A 12,756-nucleotide genomic window follows, 5' to 3' on the forward strand; every position below is an offset into this window, starting at 1 on the left:
GTGAAAAGGCTTGCAACTAACCGCTGTTTTTATTTAAAGTTTTCTTTTAGTTAAAAGGCCAGTGAAGACTTTGAGATAGTACAACAATTATGGGAAAATGCTGAAATGAGACTTAAAATGAAAATAGAGTTGCTCGAGAAAACCTCCTCCATGGCATCTTTGTATACGACATACGTCAAGGAATTTAGTTGCATTCGACCTCTGAACATCCTTCGGTAAAAGATTGATTGATTGATTTTTCGAGAGCTGAATTCGCAATGGAGTCCGCCGTTTAGACCCATTGTACGACCTATAGGCTATACGATGGTTTTCTAAGTCCGACAGATGACATAGGTGACATTCGTGAATCCGAAGCTGACAGGAGGTCCATCCTCGCTGACCCTGTAGGTAAGAAACCCAGAGCTCGGAGCTCCAAGCTCCTAGAACTTAGCATCGGAAACCCGTACTACCTCCCGACATCACCCCAGCCTATTTTTTACTTTTACAGATACTGTAGATGAATTGCGGAGGAAGTGAGGTGTGTTGGTGGAATGAAAGAAAAAAAATGGTTTATTTAACGACGCTCACAACTGCAGAGGTTATATCAGCGTCGCCGGTGTGCCGGAATTTTTGTCCCGCAGGAGTTCTTTTACATGCCAGTAAATCTACTGACATAAGCCTGTCACATTTAAACAAACTTAAATGCCATCGACCTCGGCCGGGATCGAACCCGCAACCTCGAGAAGGCCAGCGCTATACCAACTGCGCTACCGAGGGCGACGGAATGAAGGAAGGAAACGGGGTTATCCCGAGAAAAACCCTTTGTAACTTTTGCAAGGTTAATCAAATGCAAATTTTAAGTTATTATTTTTAAAAGCTGTTTCTTGTGTTTACAGTTCGTATAGGTGGCAGCATTTTTAATATAAAGTGTTCATTCATACTACAATATATCAGCATACTTACTTACTTACTTATTTACTGGCTTTTAAGGAACCCGCAGGTTCATTGCCGCCCTCACATAAGCCCGCCATTGGTCCCTATCCTGAGCAAGATTAATCCAGTCTTTACCATCATATCCTACCTCCCTCAAATCTATTTTAATATTATCTTCCCATCTACGTCTCGGCCTCCGCAAAGGTCTTTTTCCCTCCAGCCTCCCAACTAACACTCTATATGTATTTCTGAATTCGCCCATACGTGCTACATGTCCTGCCCATCTCAAACGTCTGGATTTTATGTTCCTAATTATGTCAGGTGAAATATACAATGCGTGCAGTTCTGTGTTGTTAACTTTCTCCATTCTCCTGTAACTTCATCCCTCTTAGCCCCAAATATTTTCCTAAGAACCTTATTCTCAAACACCCTCAATCTCTGTTCCTCTCTCAAAGTGAGAGTCCAAGTTTCACTACCATACAGAACAACCGGTAGCTAATATAAGTTAACTGTTTTATAAATTCTAACTTTCAGATTTTTTGACGGAAGACTAGATGACAAAAGCTTCTCAACCGAATAATAACAGGCATTTCCCATATTTATTCTGCGTTTATTTTCCTCCCGAGTGTCATTTATATTTATTATTGTTGCTCCAAGATATTTGAATTTTTCCACCTCTTCGAAAAATAAATCTCCAATTTTGCATACAACTTTAAAAAGATAGTGGTTTGAAAATATTCTTTGCAAGTCCATAAAAGAACGTAATCTGACCTAGGATCGCACTCAGGCCGCCTGGATCGAAGGCCAACGCGTTAGCATTGTACCCACAGAAGGGGCTCAGTACGAACTAACAACCTAGTGAACTGAAACTCAACAGATCTTTACATTTTCCTTCACCTTCACATTGAATCGTTGCTTCATTAAGACCGTAACCTCTTTATCATCTCCGAATAGCATCGTCATCATCATCATCATCATCATCATGAATAACATTATAGCTTAGGCCATTCATTTGGCCTGTCCCGTCCTCAAAATTTAGGAAATAGATTGGCTTTTCCAGCGTTTCAAGGGTTTTCCAATTGATTTTTACCCGTAATTCCATTGTACCTACATCCTATAAGGAATTTTATTGGGGTTCATTCTTTCTATGTGATTTAGCCCGTCTTCTTGGAATGAATTTATTTGTGTTACGATATTTTCCATATTCCATTTTTACATTGCTATTCATTGGAAGATCTATGCAGAGCAGATTTTCCCCCGAACAAGGGCTTGCTCAAACGGGTGTGTGCTACGTAAATAATATGTATTTATTTTGTATTTTATGTAGTAAAACATACTAAATACGAAAGCATTGATGTTGCAGAGGTATTTAGACTTAGATTCTTGCATGGTTCTAATCTAGATAGAATTTCAATATGTGGTTAGTACTGTAATCTGTAGGAATTTAGAAATTATTGAAGAAATTGAAAGGAATTATATTTATTTCCTTTTTTAAGTTAAACGACAAACTACAAAACACAACAGGAAAGATAGGAATAAAAATGTTTTGGAAAATAAACATTGACTCAGTGTTCCCATTCGTCTCGTTTTTTTTTCCGGGACAGTCCTGTTTTTTTTTTGGTAAAATGTCCCAATGTCCCTCCGTCCCGGATTTGTTCCATTTGTCCCACTTCTTAAATGTTCTTCATTGTGGATTACAGATTTTGTTTAAATATTACTATTTAGCTTGCACTCTGGTGGCTAATCACTGAAACATTGTTGTTCAATTTCTGTTACGATGCTGAGAGTACCTATTGCGATGCTCTTTTTTCCTCCATGCTTCTATTGGCAGCATTTTTAAAGGTGCATTTTTTTATGTTTATATGTTTGTAATTTATACTTTTTTTTTTAAATAGAATTTATGTTAATGTGTATAGTTTTATACTAGTACTGTCTTATTTAAAACGAAACGTATGGTGATTTATTTTTAGTTTTCTTAACTTTTAACATTCTTTTTTTACGAAATGTCAAAGACTTTTAAAGTAAAAATTTACAAATGCCCCTGCTTTTCAAAAAGCTTATATTTAAACTCTACGTTGACTGTTCACATACAATAGACGGAACACTGATCTTGTAAGAAGATATTCTTCTAACACCCGAAGTAATGATGAAGGTGATGATAATGATGATGATAAGCTGGTTCATTATTACGGTCATCAATAGTTTGTAATTCCTTTCGCTTCTATGTTTAGTGAAGATGTTCCATACAGAGGACTGTATAATTCCCTTTTTCGATCTGTACATTATCCCTAGAAATGAACTGGTTGGAACATGAAAGCCACTTCGCCTGAAAGGTATGCATTCACGGAGAGCATAGAAATTGCCAGTGGAGATACTGTACTATAAGTTGCTCTGGCGTTGAGGTCATCAGCAATCGACAAGAGCGGTCTTAGAGTCTTTGCTACAGACTGTTGCAAATACACTTTCACTAAAATATAATTTACACATACTTGCGTTTTGTTGGTAGCATCCCTACTATGACTCTGTCGGCACTAAAAAAATCCTACGTCGAAGTAACCAAGCATCTTGAAAGATTGTAGCTTCTTTATTGCCTGTTTTTTGATTGAGCTATCGGAGAAGCACCTTGTCTTGTTAGTACTACCGCACTTCTCTGACAATAATTTCAACATCTGACGTCAGTTGATTACCGACGGTAATGAAATGAGTTATGTTGCACTATTCTGAAGTCAGTTGGTTAGTAAGGACAAGTCGGCCTCGGTAGCGTAGTCGGTATAGCGCTGGCCTTTTGTGCTCGAGGTTGCGGGTTCGATCCCGGCCCAGGCCGATGGCATTTAAGTGTGTTTAAATGCGACAGGCTTATGTCAGTAGATTTACTGGCATTTAAAAGAACTCCTGCGGGACAAAATTCCAGCACATGGCGACTCTGATATAACCTCTGCAGTTGCGAGCGTCGTTAGGTAAACCATAATTCAATTTGTAAGAACAGTGACTTATGTCAGACAATTCTGACGTCACATGCTTAGCAACGGATCGTTCAGATGAAATGCAATAATTCCACTGTAAATACATGTACAGATAATATATGGTGTATATTCCATAAAGAAATAACCATTAATACAACATATAAAATTGTGTTAAATTTATTTATCTCTCAATGGTTTTCACAATATTTATAAATAAGTATCAATTCCTTAAAAATCTAAATGTCATAATACCCAATTGAGAATGTTTTCCGAAATTGCAGGAATCCTGTGACATAAATACGACTTAAACTCAGACCGACATAAGGAGTAGGACGGAAAGAGCGATATAACGTTTGCAGTGTGATTAATTACGATACTATAACTTCGTTAGTAATAACACGATTGAAATAAATTTGATCACGTTCGATCAGGCATACGACTACGTTGTGAGCATGACCTTGAGTTGGCGCCGGGCATGCGTAAGGTGCGGTGGAGGCCCGCGGCGACTGGCGGTCATTTTGGGTGCGGGAGAAAATTTTCGGGCAGTATATCTCGAGACTCCGATGGGTTAACGCTCTGATTTTGGTGCCAAACAAACGATCTCCTCTAGTTTCTAGATCTTTCGACTTAAGCCAGATATATTCGCGTAAAATCCATGACCGTGTTTTCGACAGTCACACACCGATTTTCTTTTCTTGGGATTAATTTCTGTTTTGTCATTACAAGGCTCGAAATTTTATGACACGTCATATTTCTTCCATTGCTCGTGGCTGGCGAACCATAGAGTGTGATTGGTATGCCTGATCGCAACCAAATACACAGCAAACCTTAGCGCAGTTTCTTTGTGGGGATTCGAAATGAATCTAGCTGGGGAATAGTATGATAGACCAGAGATGCAGAGATGATGATGCATCATCATCATCATCATCATCACCGTGCAAGGTTACGACCCCTCACCCAATACCAAATAAGAAATGGGTATTGCTATACAATTTACAGGGCCTCGTTTGAAATCACATTTTCATTATTTCTCAAACACTAAAATTCAGGAAATCACACGGGATAGCTTGTCAATATCCAAATGATCACAATTTGAAATTCTACGATGCTCAACTAGATGCGATATATATATATATATATATATATATATATATTTTATTTCTCTAACGTGAGAAATGCAGGAACGTCTAAAGTTTTGTAGTTGCGTATCGCCTCCATCATCAGGGAAGTCAGAGAAAGAAGAACTAAGAACTATTCTCCTGGGTGACGTAAATGACTCCTGCTGCAAGGCTGGACTAGGGCCTGGGTTCGAATTCTGGTTTAATCACAACGAAAAATAGATTCTCTTGCTATTACTATTAATACATAAATTTATAATTGCAGCATAATTAAACCAAAAGAAATTATGTCATAACCAAATAAGTTACTTAGTACAACAAAAAATAATAAACCTAATCCTAAAGAAACTAAACCATGAAATGAGGAATAGCAAATCAAACTAATAAAGTAAAAAATAATCTAAAAATAGAAGCAAAATAATGGTCTCATTATCTGGTTGGGTTTCTTTTGTGATTTTCCTAAACTGTTAGGCGAATGTCAAGTAATAAATAGCGATTTCTCGTACTCATCTCGCCAAATAACATTTCACTATCACAATTCCATCGACTCTAGAGAAATGCGTTCATGATACAGAGTCGTTGAATACCCAATTGAAAAGGAAGAACTGAACAAAGTAAATAATTTAACATTTTAACAGTGGTTAATTTATTAAATATATTTTAGTGCGAATTTCATAAATATGAGGTTTTTTCTTTCAAATTTAGTATCATTTCAATGGTCATTAGTATACAATTATAACCATCAAAATTCGAGCCCTGCTCACTACTGTATATAAATCATCTTTTCATGCACCGCATTTCTTTACCACTGTTTTCAAATATACTTCAGAGCTTCAGGTTTGAGGGTTGGTCAGGGAGTTGCCTCCTCTCCGACTAAAAAAGAAAGAACTCGTATGTTTCTTAATAGAATATACCCGTAGTTGAGATTTATTGTGCCTGTAGTGCAGCAGAGTTGTCTTGGGGGCAGTTTCTCTGTCAACGAAGGATAACGCTATGTTGACCATAACCTAACAAAAACCCACAGTGTAATCAATTCCGAACACAAGATTATCTGTATCGATATCATTATGCTAAGCAGGATGCGGACTGCAGCTAGATGATTATCTGGCTCGATTATAATAACAACACACAATCTGTTTACTTTGAGGTCCCCTGATCATTATTATTTGTCCATTACAGCGCTTATACCTGTGGCTCCAAACGATTTATAGCGATTATTGAATTCTGTGTTGTTTGTGAAGGGTAGAAGAGCTATGTTTTGAACTGAGGAAATATTGTGTGTAATAAGGTGAGAGTCATTTTAGTTATTGTAATAATAGTAATAATAATAATAATAATAGTAATAATAATAATAATAGTAATAATAATAATAATAGTAATAATAATAATAGTAATAATAATAATAATAATAATAATAATAATAATAATAATTTATTTATATATAGATTTCTAATATTTACACATCTTTCTGTGCCTAAAGTCTTAAGTCTTACTCCTGTTCTCCACTCTTCTCTGTCCATTCAATCCATGTCGTTCAGCCTGCAGTCTCTCATCCCTGTTCTGATCTTCTATAACCATGAATTTCTAGGTCTTCCTTTCTCCCAGGCGGACACCATTCCAACACAATTTTAGGTATACTTTCTTCTGGAATTCTTCTCACATGCCCGTATCAGGTCAACTACTTATATCTCACATAATCCAAAACAGAATGTTGAATGTTAATTTCATCTCGTATAACTGTATTTATAATTTTTTTCTAATTTCGAATGTCTCGCTGATCTTCTTAAACATTCATTTCCATTGTTATGAGTTTTGATGCTAATTTTTATTAAATTTCCACATTTCAGCACTTTATTTATTTATTATTTTGCTAATAATTGTAACATAAAATATAATATATCCTACAGAAAAACCTTAGCTCGCCCCTGAAAGAGTAGAACTCGTGCTTAGGGGCGGATTCCTGAATTGAAACAGTACATTTGACTATTGAATTATATATTTTCAATTTATTTTCGCTTGTTATAAATATGTCTGTCCCAACATTGCTATTACTTTACTTACTTACAAATGGCTTTTAAGGAACCCGGAGGTTCATTTCCGCCCTCACATAAGCCCGCCATCGGTCCCTATCCTGTGCAGAATTAATCCAGTCTCTATCATCATAGTCTACCTCCCTCAAATCCATTTTAATATTATCCTCCCATCTACGTCTCGGCCTTCCCAAAGGTCTTTTTCCCTCCGGTCTTCCAACTAACACTCTATATGCATTCTAGATTCACCCTTACGTGCTACATGCCCTGCCCATCTCAAACGTCTGGATTTAATGTTCCTAGTTATGTTAGGTGAAGAAAACAATGCGTGCAGTTCTGCGTTGTGTAACTTTCTCCATTCTCCTGTAACTTCATCTCTCTTAGTCCCGAATATTTTCCTAAGAACCTTATTCTCAAACACTCTTAATCTCTGTTCCTCTCTCAAAGTGAGAGTCCAAGTTTCACAACCATACAGAATAACTGCCTTTAGTAATTCTGTTCCAAATGTCAGCTTCTTGTCTATCTTCTTTATCAATTCGAACCCCCAATATTCAAATTTTTCATAGCCTTTAATACAAGCTTTCTGATCTTCTGATATTAAATCCTCAATTTCAATTCCACATTCTACATAAAATGTTTTTTTCTAGATTTGCTTTCAAACTCCATTTATCGTATTCTCCTATTTCCGAAAAATAATTTCATGCCTTCATATTCTTGTGCAATTACCACCTGGTGGTAGTATAATAATGATAATAATAATAATAATAATAATAATAATAATAATACTAATACTAATAATAATACGCTTCTCTTAGTAATAACAATAATAATTAATAATTACTACTATTATTACTACTACTATTAATAATAATAGTAATAATAATCATAATAATAATAATAATACTAAGTTACTACATTCCGTGGTGACTAAATTATTACTGCCTGCCTACCCTATATACCAGTAAAACAGCATGTACTGCAGTGATATGGATTCCACTGGATGTCTATAGACCTTTCAAGGGATGTTCAACCACGATTTTTGAAGTGGTGGTATGTATGTCATTTAACTTCGTTTTCAACTGCAGAGAATATTCGGCGTCGAAATTCAGCGTGGGCGAGAAATAGTTGACGTCATGGACAGAGTTTTTTCGAAAGGTCCCCTCAGTTTTAATCCTCCCATGGAAGATTTTAGCGTCCCTTAAAATCCATTAACCTTATTCGAGTTTTACCCTCGAAATTCGGATCAAATGACTAACTTGTACTCATTACATCACTGATCTGTGTCGGTGTCTATTGAACCGTACTGCCGCTTGTATTCATGACTGTATAGAAACTATAGATGTTCTTAATACTTCTATTTTGACGTTTTTTACTAGGAGTAGACTGTACTGGATGACTGGAGTAATTTCAATAGGTGATATTATAAAATGAAATTATATTATGATGTCACACTTGGAGCTCGAAATTGATATCTTCATTCTTATTTAGGCCTATAATTTCATGATATTTTCTTCATATATTATGACCATGATGAACTACCAAATCTATTACTAAGATGCTCTTCCCTCTATTATTCATTTGCATGCAATCACGTCTATTGCTATATTTTTAAATCGGTGATCAGTGCTGGTGATAATGTAAATTATAATACCACTACTGTTACTGCTGATGTTGTTGTTGATGATGATGATGACGATATGATAGTAGTAATATAATAATATCCGAATTTCATCTCACTACAGGTGTTCTTTGCCATACCAGCACATTTGCCGGGGGGATAATCATGATATATGAGAAGTAATGATGAAAGATGAATTAAAATTAGGATTAGGAGGCGAATTGTGGCATTTTTAATCAATTGGTACTGTCCCAGCATTCTTCTGGAGGAACTGTTTATTTATTTATTTGTTTCTGTGTGTTTGTGTATGTATTTATTTACTTATTTATTTACTTACTTATTTACTTATTTACTTGCTTATTTATTTACTTATCTATTTATTCTGTTGGAGTTAAGGCCATCAGGCCTTCTCTAACACACTATCACAATAACAAATATACAAAAAACAAAGAATACAGAAAAAAGAAGTAAATAAGAAAGGTAAATAAAAGTTCAAATAGAAATGCAAAAAAAAAAAAAAGAGAGAGAGAGAGGAGAAAAAAATACAAGTACAATGGTAAAATCGCATTGGGTAGAAAAATTACTAATATATTAAAATTGTGTAATGTATTTAGTGAATTGACTAAATATTCCAGGCTTGTCTTGAAGTTGGTGCGGGTAGAACGCTTTAGACTGCCCAACTTCAAGATAAACGTGGAAAGAGATTTCTCCTGTTGGTTGAATAGCAATTATCCTTCTCCCTCTCTCTGCCGGCAATGTTTACGTCGCCTGTCAGATATTATGGAGCGAAGTACAGTAGAAGCGTAGTGGAAATATTTATTCACTCTTAACAACAGTTGTTGTCCTTGTTTCCTCTGTAGTCATTCTACCAATTGTCGTTAGAATATACATAACTTTCTGAAAACGCTTTGAAACGACTGCATTGTGATATATCTGCAGATAGTATGAATCTATTTATTGCGAAATACGTGATGAATATAACCAATGAGTCTCCAGTAAAACGGAACCAGTAATCAGAATTAAATTAGACTCTTGCAGAAGAAGAACAAGGTGAAGAAGAAGAAGAAGATGATGATGATGATGATGATGATGATGATGATGATGATGATGATAAGAGGATAAAGAGGAAAGAGAAAAAATATAAAAATGAGAACAATGGAAAAATTAAATAAAGAAATAGTAGATGAAAGAAATCAATAAGACATAGAAGATAAGACAGAGACGGAATATAGAGAAAAAGAAATAGGTAGCTATGAAGGAATAAAGTGAATACAAAAGGAAAATAAGTAGTAGAAAAGATGGGGATATGGAAACAAGAATGGACAGGAAGGAAAATAAAAATACCCCAAAGGACGAGAAGAAAAGAGAGGATGAAAGATAAGCAGAGAGAGAAAAGAGGAGGAAAAGAAAATTAAGAAAAGAATGAATAAATTAAGAGAAAGGGAAAAATAGAGACCGGAGAAGTAGTAAGATAGGCAAATAAAATGGACACGAAGAAAAGAATACAAGAAAATGGAATAGGAGAGAAGAAATAATAAGTTAATTTTATGTGTAAACATGTTAATTCTACATAGTACAAGAATTTCAATGTCAAAGTTACCATTGTGGATGTTACGAGCTTAAGACTTAATACGCGTATTTACAACAGCCCGATGTGTGTTTGTTCTTTCACGGCACATTTAAAATCACATAATAACTGAAACAGTATAATATTCCTTGCAAACAATTATATAAATATGGTGCTTGTTTGCTTAAGTTTGGTATTTGCATTAGTGGACTAGAGACGGACTTACAGCAGCCCTTTATTACAGCACATAAGCCTCTAACTGTAAGGTTGTGTTATGCCAACCTGCATTATATACATCTACATCAACATAAATGTGTAATTAAATTACGATTATTTTATATGCAGTAGTCTTGCAAATCCTCCAGATTTTTAAAAGAAAATTAGATAACTATAAAGTATAATACAAATTTTTATTTAATGTCTGTTACTGCTACTAATTTGTTAATACTATTGCTACTGCTGCTACTACTACTACTCATATTTTCTTATTGCTAATACTCTTACTACTGGCGCTTTTGATACACTATTTTTAATACTACTGTTATCTCTGCTACTAACTGATATTATCCTTTCTAATTTTAGTAAGCCTACTGCTTGTACTACCCCCACGATTATTACTAATCGTATTACTAGTGACGCTCTTATAATTACTACTGTTACTGCTGCTGCTGCTAGTACTAGTACTATACCTGGTAAGGTTTATCTTGTCTCAGTAGCAATAAAACCAAGTCCCTTCAAATGAGGGTGGAGATTATAGGAGGGTTGTAAATTTCCAGGATTACTTTCAAAATCTTGTTACAGGTATTGTACAGGCTGCCGGAACTCAGTTTCTTGAAAGACAAGCTCAGTGACGGAACTATACAGTACGAAGAGAGATATTTTGTTATTTTATTTTGCGCTACAGAATGTATCAACTAGTCCCTTCCGCCACTGGATGGGTGGACGGCACCGCTCCACTCCCCCATCGCCATAACAACACAGACGAAGTAAGACATATCTCCTTTCTCTCTCTTTTCACAGTGAGACAAGATACATCACACAGCCTTTACTAGTTCTAGTGTTACTTGTGTGGATGTTACCATCTCTAGCGTTATATCTTCTATTAGTACTACTGCTACTGCTGCAGAGTAAGTCATACCTAAGTTACCGGCATCCTTACCGAGCCACGAGATTGTTTTTGACGGACAGAGTGATAGGGTTTTCCTGTTAGTTGTTTTCCCTAAGCCCGGCGCAAGACACAATGCGTGGGTTTTCTTTGTTAATTGTTTGTACTAAGCCGGCGACACAGTTTTGCTGGCACTTTGTTTTGTCAATCTCCGATAGACAGTTACCTGAATTGTAATGAGAAAGACGTACTTAAACTATAATCAGGTACAACAACGCATTTTTCTCGTTGAAACGTTTCTACTGAAGAAGGAATCACATGCTTCCGACTACATTTCTTCTTAAGGATGGTTTACAATAAACCGGAAACGGAAACGACGAGAACGGAAATAATGTTAAAATAAATGTATTTAAATGTGAGAATTCACAATAGTTAATTGTGAATGCTCAGATTTAAATAGGCCTACATTTATTTAGCAATATTGCATTCTCATTCTCGTTGTCGTTCCGTTACCGGTTTATTATAAACCAGCTTTTATCGAGAGCGAAATCTATTTATCGTTACTTACTTACTTGCTTACTGGCTTTTAAGGAACCCGCAGGTTCATTGCCGCCCTCACATAAGCCCGCCATTGGTCCCTATCCTGAGCAAAATTAATCCATTCTCTATCATCATATCCCACCTCCCTCAAATCCATTTTAATATTATCTTCCCATCTACGTCTCGGCCTCCCTAAAGGCCTTTTTCCCTCCGGCCTCCCAACTAACACTCTATATACATTTCTGATTCGCCCATAAGTGCTACATGCCCTGCCCATCTCAAACGTCTGGATTTAATGTTCCTAATTATGTCAGGTGAAAATACAATGCATGCAGTTCTGTGTTGTGTAACTTTCTCCATTCTACTGTAACTTCATCCCTCTTAGCCCCAAATATTTTCCTAAGCACTGTCGTTACTTACATTATAATTAAATAACACACTGTTTCAATGATTGTGCTGCCTCTGAATATCACCGCCGAAACTTGAGTAAACAACTTGTACTTTTAAATGGTTCTTATATTAATTAAAATGTTTGTTTGTAGCCTGGCTAGACCTTTCTTCACAAACTGACAATAAGTAAGACACGATCCCATCGGTCAGTTACATAGTCACATTCGGTTCCCAGCTAATATAACACAGAAAATTACACTGGGAGCGTACAAATCTATAAAACATCTTATACCAGAGTGGGAGATACGACAATAACTGCGGCTTTTTAATTTCATTCATGTCAAATGTTTGTGTAATGAAAATAGATTTAGTTCCGTGTTCAGTCGATCCACGCATACACATTTTATGTACTGACAGCTCACAGGGAAGCATGTGGGGATTATCGTGTTACAGGGCTTGCTTCCATGTTGAAACCCAGCCTAAAAGTGTCTCGGCTGCGCGTCACAAAGGCTG

The sequence above is a fragment of the Periplaneta americana genome, chromosome 9, assembly GCF_040183065.1.
Source record: "Periplaneta americana isolate PAMFEO1 chromosome 9, P.americana_PAMFEO1_priV1, whole genome shotgun sequence".
Taxonomy (NCBI): Eukaryota; Metazoa; Arthropoda; class Insecta; order Blattodea; family Blattidae; genus Periplaneta; species Periplaneta americana.